Genomic DNA, 13,698 nt, shown 5'->3' with positions numbered 1-13,698 from the left:
CAGCCATTAGATTCTGAAAACAATTTATCTGATTAGGTTTCCTCCACCGGCTTATTATGAAAAGGCATTGAAAACAATTTCTTTGAATATGATGAGGTATAGCAAACCAACTAAGTAATGGAAATTCACTCCTCAAGCCATAAGGAGTAATAGAAATGCACCAACCCAAAGAACAACTTTGTTTAAACAAGGAGAATAATTTTTTTCCTTGTATAGATTGCCTAGAAAAAGATTTTGTGTTGATCAAGTGTAGTGCACCCCCTTAAGCTCAATGAATTGACATTGATGTGGTTATTTAGATTTTTTATTTTCTTTTTGACTAAATTTGTAGTTCTCAAAAAAATATCTTAAGGACATTGTCTGATGTGGGGATATTTTTCTTTATCTCTTGATAGCTAGGGGGTTCAAATCTGACCATATTGCTTGTTTTTATTGGTACAAATCTTTCTCTCACCGTTGATATTATTGTTTTCTCTATTTAAATATCTTTCATATGTATACTTATTCATTTTATATTATTATCAAGGGGATTTCCATTTCCCGTTTGAATGAATTTTTATGTTTTCTGAATTTTATATCTTTCAAGTGTAGTGCACCCCCCAAGCTCTATGAATTAACATTGATGTTTGATGTGGTTATTAAGATTTTCTTTTTTCTTTTTGACTTTAAATTTGTAGATCATCTTAAGAACATTGGCTGATCTGGGAAGATTTTTCTTTTTCTCTTGATAGCTTGGATGTTTAAATCTGACCATATTGCTTGTTTATCGGTTCAAATATTTCTCTCACTCTTGATATTATCATTTTCTGTATTTAGATATCTTTCATGTTGTATACTTATTTTTATACAACTCTTAATAATTTTATATTATTATGAAGGGGATTTCCATTTCCCATTTTAATGAATTTTTATGTTTTCTGAGTTTTTGTTTCTTTTTTTGGGTCCTAGCAACAAGAAATGAACTTTTATACAGTGTTTCCACTATTTTGGCTTTGAATTGGAAAAGGATGGAAAAAGAAGGTTATAAAACTTTTAATCAAATAATGCATCCTAATACCCTTACCTTTGTTTTTCTTGCTCATTCAAATCTTACAAATACTAGATACAAAAGAAAAAGACCTTTTCTTGCAAAGCTTTTGGATTTCCTTTGATTCTACCTTGCACTCTTCATATTTCTGTGAAAGAGCCTCATTACAACTTTTTATTTTATTTTATTTTATTATTATTATTTTTTTTACACCATGGGAGAGGAGCTCATCTCGATTTGAAATCTCCCTGAATAGGTTATCTTTATGTTTACCCATGATATTCTCTGTTTGGTGGTTCTTGTGTAACAACTTTAGTTAACTTTTTGAAGCATATTATTTTTTCGAAGGTAATCTGACCTATACATCTTTCTTCTCCTGTCTACTCTGCCCCCAAAGTTTAGACTTACCAATTGGATGCTTTTGTTGTTCAGTTAATGAGGTGGTTATGCTTAGATTGGTGATGTTATGGATTTCTAATTATTTCAGCTTCTTAAGTTTACACATTTCATTAGAAACTGGAAGCTTTTTAGAGGGATCAATTTTACTGAATGAATCAATGTGGCTATCCTGTTCAAATGATTGTAGATTGTTATATTCCCACCCTCTCCCTCCTCAGGAAAAAAAGCTTCTGTATCACTGTATGGTTAGTCTTGTTTGCTTTGTTTATTGAAATAGCCGCTACACTCACACTGTTCTCTTGGTTCTTCTCTATAGTATTAATCATGCATTCCTTCTGGTGATACTAACATCTTTGGACAGGGACCTTCCATAAGCTTAGTCAATAAATCTAAGAATGTCTTCTTTGAATCCATATGTAGCATCTTAGATACCTTCCTTAAGCTTAGTCAATAAATCTAAGAACATATTCTTTGAATCCGTATGCAGCATCTTAGATACCTTTCTCCAAATTAGAGGAGAAACATAAATCATTTGAGATAATTGTTGGACATTTGGATAGTGTTAATGAAACTTCATGGTCAAGATGTTCAACTGAGAACCAACAAGTGACAAAACAGAACCAGATCTTCTTCTTTGAATCCGTATGTAGCATCTTAGATGCCTCTCTCCAAATGAGAGGAGAAACATAAAGCATTTGAGATAACTGCTGGACAACTGGATAGTGTGTCATAGATGTTCATCTGAGAACCAATAAGTGACAAAACAGAACCAGATCTCCCCTTGCCTTCAACATCCATGGCATTAAAGAACTACTTGATTCTGATCAGACATAGAAGGGCCAATCATTTTATGGTTCTCATAATTCATGGTGACAAAATCCAAGTGATGTGACCCAAAAACAAAGAACCCTTGACGATTCTGTGATGGATTTGGCATATCTTGGTGTCATGTTTCCTGGTAAATAAGGGTGACCAAGAAGAACTTATGGAAATTAGCTGTTCCAATTATAAACTTTTTTTAATAAGTTGTCTTTACTGGAAATTTTATTTTTGTGGTAGTGTGAATGTTTTGAAAGTCTGATCTTTTTGTTTTCCTCTTTTTATTTTTTATCTTGCGGTGCATATTTTCAACTCATTGATTGGGGGCTGCCACCTATATTATTTCTCTTCTATAGTTTTGTTTCTTTGGTTTTGCTTCTTTCAAGTGGTCTACAGGTTTAATATAATGGAGTAGCATCTCCTTTTTATTGACATTGTTTGTTAACATCCAGAATCAATCATTAGTCTTTTTAACTTAATTCTGCCATCCTGTTCATTTCAGCCCAAACACTAGCAGTTCATAAAAAATTATTACAACTTCAGATTTATTCCTATTGATAATGAATTGTTATCAACCTGATTTTCATGTTTTTTTATATGTTATACATAGTTTAGTTCTTCTGATTTTGGATTAAGAAAAATAAAACATCATTTTCCATATCATTGCTGATTTGTTTATCAGTGAACTGTTTACTCTGTTTGCAATATCAGCAGATGTTTCTAAACATCTTCTAGACTCCTTGGATATTGATGATGTATCAGAGTTTTGAGTGTCTAGATGTAGGCACTCCCATGAGACTGAATCAAACCACTTCTGGTGAATGCTGTGGGTCTTTGTCTTTTTCATTGAAATCAACCTCTTGACTTGCACTGTAAAATACTGCAATGCGAGAAAGTTGGGAAAAGTGGCTGGAGGGAAAGTTCTTTGCGCTGTTGAACTGATGGACATTGACTAAGGTTGGTACATGTAACTTTTAGTTGTTGCATTCATCCATCTTTCCTCTTTGTCATGGTGAATTTTGCTTCATGGGAAATCTCATCATATACCCTATGAAGTTTTTCTTTTGCAAATTACTCTCATTTGAAATGAAAGCGCGAGTTTCTTCTCATCAATATTATTATCTTTCTCTTTTTATGTTAATACTTTACTGCAGAGTGGCCCATATCAATGATCCCAAAAAGATGCTCTGCAAACTTGGATTAACCTTGTCATACTTTGAAACCCAAAGTATACAGTGAATACAAAATGGAATACGGTTTACCATAAATTCTAAAAGTTTTGATACGGTGCAGGTTCTTGGTACCATTTAATCGTGCCTCTTTCTGGAAATTTTCACTATCACTTGTAATTTGACAGGATTTATGTTTGGGCTGATATACATGATTAACAGTAGTTACAAAATCATTTCACTATCACTTGCAATCAAATATGTATTGTTGTATCAAATAATAAATTACCCTCCTAAACTAGAATCTTGTGTATATCACCATTTCATATGAATGTAGGAGTGATGAGGAAGATGGAGAGGAGACCGGGAAGAATTTTTTTAGTCCTTCAAATGAATATTGCCAAGATGTTTCTAATAGGACATGTTTGTTTGAAGGATAAAAAGGGGTGGGAAACTTATGAGGGTGGGTCCTACATATTGTGGGTAGGGTTGGGCTGACATGGAAAGGAAAGGAAAGCAGATAAATGGAATATATAATTTTTAGTGGGGGGATTCTATGGGAAAAAGAGGAAATAGGCAGATGATAGAGATAAACACAACAACTTTTCCATGAAGTGACTTTGGAAGTGAGAGTGGGGTGGGAAAACTTAAGTGCCACTTCAACAAACATCCAGTATTGCATTAAATGTAAGTTTCCCACCCACACTTATCCAAACACTCATATTTGTGGTAACATGTGGGAAGGAAGTATAAGTTTCCCACCCACACTTATCAAAACACTCATATTTGTTGTACCACATGGGAAGCAAGTACAAGTTTCCCACCCGTTTTTACGTTATCCACTTTCTCCGTCAAACAAATAGGACCATATATATTCAAGTAGTTTTAGTGCTAGATATGAGTTTTACAGTGTCAATATAGGATGTTTAAGTCCACTGGGAAGCCTTCATAGAATGACTCTCACTCCTAGAGCAGGATTCTCTATACAGTAGGGGAAGATGTGAAGTTCAGGGTACTAGAATGATGCTTCGCTTGATCAAGAGACTATGGTCAATTTAAGAAGGCCTGCGATAGAATGTGAGGATCTAAAAACCATAAATTATTGCTCTGATGAACTATCAATATTCCGGGACCAGTGTGACATGGTATAGCAGTCGGTAGATTTTGAAAACAATTTGTTTGATTTGGTTTCATCCACAGGCTGATTATGAAGAGGTATTGAAAACAATTTCGTTGAATATGATGGGGTATATAGCAACCCAACTAAGTAATTGAAATTCACTCCTCAAGTCATAAGGAGTAATAGAAATACACCAACCCAAAGCAAGAATTTTTTTAAACAAGGAGAAAGTTGTTTTCCTCCTCATACAGATTAACTAGCAAAAGGTCCTGCGTTGATCAAGTGTAGTGCACCCCCCAAGCTCTATGAATTTACATTGATGTTTATTGTGGCTTTCTAAGGATTTCTAAGGATTTTTTTTCTTTTTGACTTTAAATTTGTACTCTCAAAAAAATATCTTAAGGACATTACCTGATGTGGGGAAGATTTTTCTTTTTCTCTGGATAGCCAGGATGTTCAAATCCAACCATATTGCTTGTTTTTTTGTCTAGAGCTCTCTCTCTCTCTCTCTCTCTCTCTCCTATTTTATTATTTTCTGTATTTAGAAATCTTTCATGTTATGTACTTATTCTTATGTGACTCTGAATAAATTTCTAGAATTATCAAAGAGATTTCCATTGCCAGATTGAGCAAATTTATGTTTTTCTGTTTTACTGAATTTTTAATGTATTCTGTGTTTAGTTTCTTTTTTTGGGTCCTAGCAACAAGAATTGAACTATAATATACATTGTTTCCACTATTTTGGATTTAAATTGGAGATGCGATGGAAAGAAATGGTTATAAAACTTTCAATCAAGGAACTCATTCTAATAGCTTTACTTATATTTTTCTTGCTTATTCAAATCTTGGAAGCTTATATTTATTAAACTAGAATCATGAATGCTAGGTACAAAGAAAAAGACCTTTGCTAGCTACTCATTCCAATATCTTTACTTATGTTTTTCTTGCTTATTCAAATCTTGCAAGCTTATATTTATTGAACTAGAATCATGAATGCTAGGTACAAAGAAAAAAGACCTTTGCTAGCTACTCATTCTAATATCTTTACTTATATTTTTCTTACTTGTTCAAATCTTGCAAGCTTATATTTATTGAACTAAAATCATGAATGTTAGAAACAAAGAAAAACATCTTTTGCTAGCAAAACTTCTAGAAAAAAAAACTAAAATCTACCTTGTACTCTTCATATTGCTGCAGAAGAGACTCATTGCAACTTTGATTTTTCTTTACTGTATGGATGAGGAGCTCATCTCCATTTGAAGTCTTCCTGTATAAATTTTCTGTATTTTTACCCTTGATATTTCCTTTCTGGTGGTTCTTGTATGAGAACTTTAGTTACCTATGAAGCACATTATTTTTTTTTTACGATAATCTGAACTATATATTTTTCTTCTTAGGTGTGCCCTGCCTCCAAAGTTTAGACTAATCATTTTGGATGGTTTCAGTTAACTAAGAGATTTTATTCTTGAACTTTCTTTCTTTCTTTTTTTCCCTTCATTTTGTTGTTCAGCAAATGAGGTGGTCATGCTTAGTTTGGTGATGACTTCATACATGTGATTGCTTTGGACTTCTAATAATTTCAGCGTCTTAAGTTTACACATTTTATTTGAACCTGGGAGCTTTGTAGAGGGATAAATTTTACTGAATGAATCGATATGAATATCTTGATCTGATGATTGCAGACTATGTTCATTCCCCCTCACCCCCCTCCCCTGCTCGCCAAAAAAAAAAAAAAAGAATCCTACAGTATTAACTATGTGTTCCATCTCTGGGTTATCTTCTACTGTATTAATCAAGTGTTCCATCGCTGGGTTCTCTTCTACAGTATTAATCTTGTTTTCCATCTGGTGTTACTGACATCTTTGAACAGGGAGATCTTCAATTAGCTTAGACAATAAATCCTATAATGTCTTCTTTGAATCCGTATGCAGCATTTAAGATACCTCTTTCCAAATGAGGTGAAAAATAAAACATTTGAGATAATTACTGGACATCCGGTGCGTGGTAATGGAACTCATCTGAAACATTTGAGATAATTACACCTGGACAGATTCATTCCCATTGATTATGAATTGTTATCAACCTGATTTTCATATTTGTTTATAAGTTATACATAGTTGAGTTCTTCTAATTTTGGATTAGAAAAATTCTTCCATATCCTTTCTGACTAGTTTATCAGTGAACTGTTAACTCTGTTATCAGGTCTACCCACAGATGTTTCTCAACATCTTCCAAACTCCTTGGATATTTGTTGATGTGTTCGAGTTTTGAGTGTCCAATTGTAGACACATCCATGAGGTGTCCAGTATCCATGAGACCAAATCAAACCAATTGTGGTGAAGGCAGTGGGTCTTCGTCCTGTTCATTGAAATCAACCTCTTGACTTGCACTGTAAAAACCTGCAATGCGAGAAAGTTGGAAAAGTGGCATAATCTCTGCTTCCTGGGATTTTGTGGTGAGAAGTAAGAAATCTGGGAAGGGAAGATTCTTTCCTCTGTTGAACTGATGAAATTGATCATGGTTAGTACATGTAATTTTTAGTTTCTGTATTCATTCTGTCTTTCCTCTTTGTCATCATGAGTTTTGCTTCATGGTAAATCTCATCATATACCTGTGCATTTTTTCTATTGCAAATTAGTCTCATTTGAAATGAAAGCGAGATTCTTCTTATCTTTCTCTTTTATGTTGATACTTTGTTGCAGAGTAGGCCATCTACGATCCCAAAAAGATATTTTGCAAGACTTGGATTAACCATATGATATGGTTTTGAAACCCAAAGTATACAGCCAAATACAATACTAGATGAAAAGCCCCAACGTATAATGCCCGAGGAATCTTTCCACATGAGGGGACAACTAATTGGAAGGAAAAAAAAAACTGTATGCTCTCCTATCGTACCAACACTTACTTGTGACTCTTCCACCCCTATTTGTAACCACATTGATTTATTTTTTCTATGTTCAATTACATGCTCATGTCGGGAAAATTTTTTTCCCTCTCTCTCTCTCTCTCTCTCTCTCTGCCCCCATATTAGCATTTAAACATTTTGTTTGTTACATACATATGCTCCTCCATCTAACAAATGGCCACACATGCATTTGCACAAGCAAGTTTACTAAATATATTTGTAAGTTGATTCAGTTAGTTTGACCCTTCTCTCTTGGATAGAAACCCAAGGGTCTTTTATCTTCCCAAGGCCTAGGATGCCAAACTTCCTCCTTAAAGAAAGATATGATTCAGCTCTGCTTTCATTCAGCCTTTCACTGCTAACTAAGATAGAAGCCTTAATCTCCTTGATGGCCTTACATAAGGAAATGCTCTTCTTCCCTCTTTTCATAAATCGTACAGTTTAGAAGATTTTCTCAAGCAAAGGGTAATGTATCAAAATGAGAAGTTTTTTATTGTTACCTCATTTTCAGCGGGCCCTCCTGGCACATTTTTTTTGGGATAAGCTAGGAAGAATTTGTTAGTATAGAAAAGTAAGTTTGCTATACCTTAAGCAGAAAACCTACTGCAATGACTTACTACAGATATAAAGTGCTTTAATTTTATGGCATCATTTTTTGTGTTAGAACTTCCAGCATTTGATTTAGCATTAATTAACTTGTAACAACTAGTGTTTGCCCGTATCCAGTGGTGGATACAGAACCTGTTCTTCAGTTGCAAAAGTTGTGTATTCTGGTTTATCTTTAAATCTGTTTCTTCTGCCAAACGAATCCAAGTATGCTGTCTGCAAATGCTATAGTTGAATATATATCTTACAAGTTTCTTATTGTTGCTATTGAGTAGTACTATTATAGTTGATAAAATGAAAATGTTTTACATGTCACATATCTATTGCATATGTTTATAAAGCTTCTGACATCCTTGTTCCATGATATTAAATCAGGATATCACTCAGAATTGGTGTTAAGGATGCACTTGTTTACGAGAACTTCTTCTGCAGTCGTCCTGTATTAGTATTATGTTTATAAGGGCTTTGTTTATAGATCTGGTCTGAACTATGTATGACGATTTCCAATAGGGTTTTGATATGTTTGCAGGTATATAATGGTCTTGCTGATCGTTGTGGCATTCTTTTTATTGATAACAGGTTTCAAAGCTTTGTACACCTAATGATTTTAGTTTTATGTGTGAATTTTATTACAACATATTGAGACTGTACTTCTGGTGTTAAAATCATGCATAAGTTCTTCCTTGGTTGCTGTTTCAAAGAAGCATGCCTGCTATGAATAAATCACTGGAACAAAACTAATCGAAACTATAGATTGTTGTTTGTCATCATTCCCATTTTACCCACTCAGAGAAGTGCGAAAGAAGACGATGCCAGCCTACTTTGCTAAAATTTGGTCTATCTGTCATCGTTGATATTCATCACATTTACCATATGTATTTGTTTTGACAAAGTTGGAGAGTTTTCTGTTCTGTTATATGACCATTATTTGGCTTGGCTTTAGTGGGGGGTGGGTGGGGGTGGGAGGAATAAAGGCTTGGCTTCAAGTAGTTTTGTTTTTTCGTTTCAGCCATGGGGTGATGCCAACTAGTTCTTTATTCAATTATCTATGAATCTTTTATATATATATATATATATTACAGTACTTGTCAGCTTCTTAGCTACTAATTTCACATCATTTTAGGACATATTATCCAATATTTGGCTTCAGCTCAAAAACCATTATGTTATTCGTGGCTGAAATGTTTCTTATCAGATATTCTACATTTTCAGAGTGAACTTATTTGCATATTTTTAGATAATCTTGTTAATTTTGCCACAATTTCAGTTTCCAGCTGAAAGAGAGTTGAGGCTTATTTTTTGGAAACTGGACTAAAGAATAAATATTATGTGCGCCTGGGTTATAAATCCAGCTCAGTTTGTAATGTCTTAAGCACAATATATGTTGGAACTTGGTCCTTATTAAAATAGTTATTTTTGAGCTTTGTGACAATGTCAAATATTGGTATTTGGATCATCCACCAGGTAGCTCGATCTAGATGATTTATTATTCCGGAACTATCCAATCTGGGATGGGAGTAGATCGCCAACCTATATTATTTTAATGAATTTTCTGTCTAGATGTCTAATTTGGACTGTCTCTTAACCATAATCTCATACCTTAACCCCCAGGGCAACCACAACTGTTGTTCCATTTACTTTGAAATGCGTATATACTATAAATTTCTAGTTTATGATTCATACATAATATGTAACATATATTCATACATATGTCTTTAATATGTATTTAAGTATGTGACAAAAAAAGTAACAAAATCACGAAATAAACAACCAAAATATTCATGAGTTTCATTTTAGTCACCAAATTGAAAATGACCACTAATATGAAATTTACAAATATGTTCTATGTCATGCTTGAGCTACCTACTACAACTTGTACATGACTTCTTTTGACAGCCTTTGCTTCAATGATAGAGAGAAAAATGGGAAACATATGTTGACATTAGAGTTGCCATGAGGAGCACGAATTCATTATATTTTCCAGTCAATCTTTGTGAAAAGCTTGAATTGTGTAATCTCTTTTACCTTCTTGTTTGAATTGAGACTAGATTTGTAAGCTCCTTTGCTTGAGCCTTTTTCCAATTGTGACCCATAGGTGAATAGATTTGCCATTCTTCCATATATTCTTGGTGACATCCATATTTTGGAAGCCACGAAACTGTTTTTCCAATTTAGTCAAAATTGAATCGAGGAAAAACATTAAAACTTCAAGCTACGAGGTTTTCCATTGAGACCCAGTTTGATCAGGATAGTCTAAAGTGCCTGGAATTGGTCGGTTTTTGCATTATATTTGTGTATCATTAGTTATACAGCTGTCATATTAGACCTATTAATCAACTAAATCCCATATCTCAATAGTAATCAGATTCCCCATATTGAGCTCTAGTTCCCAATTCCTATTGGTAATAGAATTTAAGCTCATACAAGTCTCACACTCCTTGTTACTTGACTGTAACAAACATGATTTATGAAGATTCTTCGCTGTTTGGACTTTAACAATCCAAACTGAGTCTGACGGGGAAAAAATGTGAATGTATGTTAAATAAATGCTGATTTGAAGGGAGAGATTTTTTTTATTGGGAGAGAGAGAGAGCTTTGGAGGCCATACCTTGTCTCTCTGACAAGTGGAAATTGTTGACTTTTGAACTTCTGCCACAAGAGTAGCCTTAAATACATCTTAAGAATGATGTAAGAAACCTGCCACAATCCAATACAAACTCCTCCTGCTGACGCAATAGGTGCCTGAAATTTTGGGGTTTTTCATCATTGAAACCCTCCTTCCTTTGAACATTGATTTGACACTTCTTATGTTTCTCAATGGACTCTATTCTAAATAGAGGAATAAGTGTTTCCCAGTAATTTCAGTCCTTCATTGTTTGTCCCTCTCCTTTAATCTCAAAAGATTCTGATTTTTTCATCCTTGAGAATAAAGCCTTTTAGTTTCTTGCTTACTTTTGTTACAATTAATTTCTTTCTTTTAAATCTAGTGGTATTACATGAGTTTTTTAGTAGCATGGTTGATTTTTTTTTTGGATTGTATGAATTTTTAACGGTAATAAGTTGTATAATTTTTTTTAAGTTGAGTTGTTGTGCATATTCTCCTCCATGTGGTCAGAGTTGTGTGAAACCAATTGTTTGTTGTAGTTAAACTGTAGAAGGGTACTTGGTGGTGGTATGCATTCCTTTTGACTTTATTTTCTTCCATGGTTGTAGTGTTTCTAGTAAGATATCATCAGAGAAAAGATAAATTATTCATTCTTCTGCAGTTGGGAAGTTTTTGATTTATTTTTATATTTGATAGGACATGGGGAGGGGATTTTGTTCTGTTATTGTTAACAGTTCATTTACTTAATAATGTAATTTTCGACAGTAGTTGACAGGGAGGGAGGATCCGGATCCAGAAGATGATTACTCTATAGTCTCTATAGATGGTAATCTGTTTAATTTTGCAGCACCACAATTGGTTTCACCTCCTAACTCTTTCACCTTGCTTCTTCTTCGCTGGGTTTATGATTCTTTTCTCATACATGGTAAGAATCTCAAAGACATATGGATCGTAGGTGCTTAGGCTTCCCCTTCTAATTAGTGGGGAAGAGACTTAAATTGGTCTTGGTGGATTGCAACCCTGATAAGTTGAAGTTTTGGAACTCCCAGGTCAAGAATGTGGAGGTTGATTTCTCTAAGAACCTTTCCGAAGGGATCCGGCAGATTCAGGAACCCATCGAAGGTCTAAAGGTTTAGGGTTTAGTGTTGGAGTTCTCATTAACGGCATCGGCATATCCTACCCCTATGCTAGGGCTTGAGATCATCTTTGGAAGCCTATTCAACGTTGCAGATCCACGGTTCAGCATTTGATTAAACAATGGGAACCTCTCTATCTCTCTCTCAACCACCTCGCATACCCGTTTCTTTCTTTTCTCGCACACCTATCTCTTCTTCCTTTTTATGTTTTCTGATATTTTTTTTTCTTTTATCGATTCTTATCTTCGGTTTTCGTTTTTTGCATCCAAACACAGCCTTAATGTCCCATTGAGTTCACATGGGCATGGATTAACTGACATGTTTGATTGGAATCAGATGATGGATGGATAGTCGAACCTTTTCTGGTCGTTCATAGTGTCCTCCAGCAAAATAGAAGATAAAGGAGAAGAAGAAATCTCAGAAGAGGAGGTAAGTCAAGTCTGATTGTCATTACTACTACTCTCTATATCCCATTTTTCAGATATAATTCTAACACATGCTTGAACCTGGAAACCTAATTTTAGTTGTTCTCCTTTCGTTTTGTTTCCTTATATGAACTTTTTTCACTTATGGTGGTAACATCTTTGAAACACTAATTTCTTTGAACTTGCTCTTATTATTCAATATTTGTATGTGCTTGGTTATGAACTTTATCTTTAATTGGTGGGTTTATGAAAAATTCTGATTTCATATGGCACTCAAGTATGATGTAACTTTCTGGGAAGATATGAAATTGGCTAGTTCTGACAGATACCGGTTGATTTCCTGTTGATTCATGCAGATTCAATAGCTAGTTTTGAATGAGTCACTCACATGAGTTTGTTTTGGCCTGTTTGGAAGCGTCTCATCCACAAGTTCTCTTTCTCACCTTCATCAATACCACTCCCCCCCCCCCCCACCCAAAAAAAAAAAATTATATTCTTCTCCTCTTTCTTGGATAACTGTTCGGATGAAGGAATGGAGGTAGAGGCGAAATAGTTAACGAATTTTAGATAGAGGAAGTGCATTGCAGATTCTTCTTTTGTTCCATGGAGTGACAATTTTGTATCTGATTGTGCATGACATCAGTTCCTCTGTTGTGCTAGATTTTGAATGCTATGGGAGTTTCTGGTATGTCAATTTAGATTCTGTTCTATCCTCTCCTCATTGTCAACTAAAAGGAACCCACATTTGATATTGTTAGTTGTTACTGATGGAGACCTGGGTTAAGGTACTTTGGGTTTTGATATGAAATTATTGAACAACAGAAAAGGAAAAGATGTGGGAACAAGAAGGATGCTTCTTGGGGGAGATGATGTCTACTTCCTTTAGCAGGGAAAAGTTCTGGTACCTAGAATATTAAATTTTCATATTTTTTGCATTTTTTTGTGGTGGGGGGTGTTCGAAACTATGGATGATGTCAGTATGTTACTCATGGTTTTAACTATGAAAAAAAAAATGCTTGTGGAAAGTTATATTGACTGGAATTGCAATTCAAATAAAAAAAAAAAAACTGGAATTGCAATTGAGGTCGTTTTTGTTAATTTTACTAATCCAAATTGCATGCCTTGCATGATTAGGGAGAGGCTCTTTCCTTGTATGCGCCATATTTCTATTTGATCTAACAATAGATCCTCAAGAACATTTTTTTGTATTTATATTTGTATTGAAATTTTAATCATCATAGAGATTACAAATGAAACAGCAATGCCACTTAAAATTGAATATTCTATTTTAAATCATTCCATTACATTGCTTTGAATTGATTGACTATATAAATATTTCTCCCATACACATCATCTAAAACTGTTGTATGCATTGATGACTTCAATAAGAAAGCGAATGCCACATTAACGATGAATACCAACATGCATGCGTTCCATTGATTTAGTTATATTTAATAGGAGAGAAAGAGAACATATAATTTAAT

At 34.2% G+C, this 13,698-nt stretch overlaps 1 long non-coding RNA gene across 1 annotated transcript; it reads left to right on the top strand.

Annotated features, from left to right (window-relative positions):
* Window positions 1-6,924: 6,924 nt before the first annotated feature.
* Window positions 6,925-7,530, top strand: LOC122086667. The gene is made up of 2 exons (XR_006142513.1): window positions 6,925-7,054; window positions 7,237-7,530. It is a non-coding gene; the product is annotated as an uncharacterized LOC122086667 (long non-coding RNA).
* Window positions 7,531-13,698: the final 6,168 nt, after the last annotated feature.

Source organism: Macadamia integrifolia, chromosome 8 (assembly GCF_013358625.1).
Source record: "Macadamia integrifolia cultivar HAES 741 chromosome 8, SCU_Mint_v3, whole genome shotgun sequence".
Classification (NCBI taxonomy): domain Eukaryota; kingdom Viridiplantae; phylum Streptophyta; class Magnoliopsida; order Proteales; family Proteaceae; genus Macadamia; species Macadamia integrifolia.
The sequence above is the reverse complement of the archived record's forward strand: the minus strand, read 5'-3'. Positions and strand labels throughout refer to the sequence as shown.